Raw genomic sequence first — 1,537 nt, 5'->3', positions numbered from 1 at the left:
CAAAAAAAAAAAAAAAAAAAAAAAGAAAGTCTGTGGAGATGGCTCGGTGTGGAAAGGCATTTGCCACCAAACATGATCATCTGAGTTCCATCCTGGGGACGGAAATGGGAGAGGAAGAGGATCAGCTTCCACATAAATACACAGGGACACACGCGCACACACAATGAATAGGACAAAAAATGTTTTTAAAACCCCACAAAGATAAATAGATATGTTAAATGAAATACAACATGAGCAACACATATTTCCAAAACACAGGCTGCACGTTCACAGCATGAAGAAAGGGACTGAGACAGGCGTACTCCTAGAGAAGCAGGATGAAAACGTGAGTCCTCTTTGTGTAAAAGGGGGAAAAAGCAAACAAGTCTGGTGTGAGTAGTCTACAGGAGTAGAATTCATAGAAGCGCAAACGCGATTTCCGCAGCAGAAGAGAAGAGAGGAGCAGGGTGCTAAGCTCCAATTTGGGGTGATGGGAGATGAGAGACTGATGCAGGTTATGTACCACATAAATATACTTCATCCTGGGGCTGGAGAGATGGCTCAGTGGTTAAGAGGAGATACTGCTGTTGCAGAGAACCCGAGCTGGAATCCCAGCACTCACATCAGGAGGCTCCCAACTGCCTGTAACTCCAGCTCCAGGGGATCGGACACACCTGGTCACCTAAGGCACCTACATTCATGTGCGCACACCCTACACTAACAACTTTTTAAAGAACGTTTTTATTATTTTATTTATTTGTTTGTTTGTTTATTTTTGAGACAGTATTTCTCTGTGTAGCCCTGGTTGTCCTGGAACTCACTTTGTAGATGAGATGGGCCTTGGACTCACAGAGATCTGCCTACTTCTATCTCCTGAGGATTGGGATTAAAGGTGTGCACCACTGCGTCTGGCTGCTAAAAACATTTTTAAAGATTATTTATATTTTAAAATTTTGTGTATGTGTGTATGTGGATATGTGAGTGCTAGTGCCTAAACAGTCCAGAAGAGATCGTTAGACCTTTGGAAGAGCAGGCAATGCTCTTAACTGCTGAGCCATCTCTCCAGCCCGCCAGTCAGTTTCTTTATTAAACAATCACAGTGACATATATTCTCACAGTGGAAAGGAATAATCCATAGCAGAAACCCTGTCTCAATAAAAACAAACATCTTTAAAATTTTTTATGTGTATGACTCTCCATGTGTACCTCAAATGTCACTACTGCTAAAAAGGGCCGGAAAAGGGTTTCAGATCCAGTGGAACTGGAGTTACAGATGGTTAGGAGCCGACCATGTGAGTGCTGGGAATTGAATCTAGGTCCTCTGGAAGACAGTCAGTGCTCTTAATCACTCCAGCACCCAAGATTCCTTTTAGTATCTCCCCTAATTCTATTTATTTATTTATTTATTTATTTATTTATTTATTATGTATACAATATTCTGTCTGTATGCCTGAAGGCCAGAAGAGGGCGCCAGACCTCTTTACAGATGGTTGTGAGCCACCATGTGGTTGCTGGGAATTGAACTCAGGACCTTTGGAAGAGCAGGCAATGCTCTTAA

The sequence above is a fragment of the Microtus ochrogaster genome, chromosome 8 (genome assembly GCF_000317375.1).
Source record: "Microtus ochrogaster isolate Prairie Vole_2 chromosome 8, MicOch1.0, whole genome shotgun sequence".
In the NCBI taxonomy this organism is placed as follows: Eukaryota; Metazoa; Chordata; class Mammalia; order Rodentia; family Cricetidae; genus Microtus; species Microtus ochrogaster.
This window is presented reverse-complemented; position numbering follows the sequence as displayed.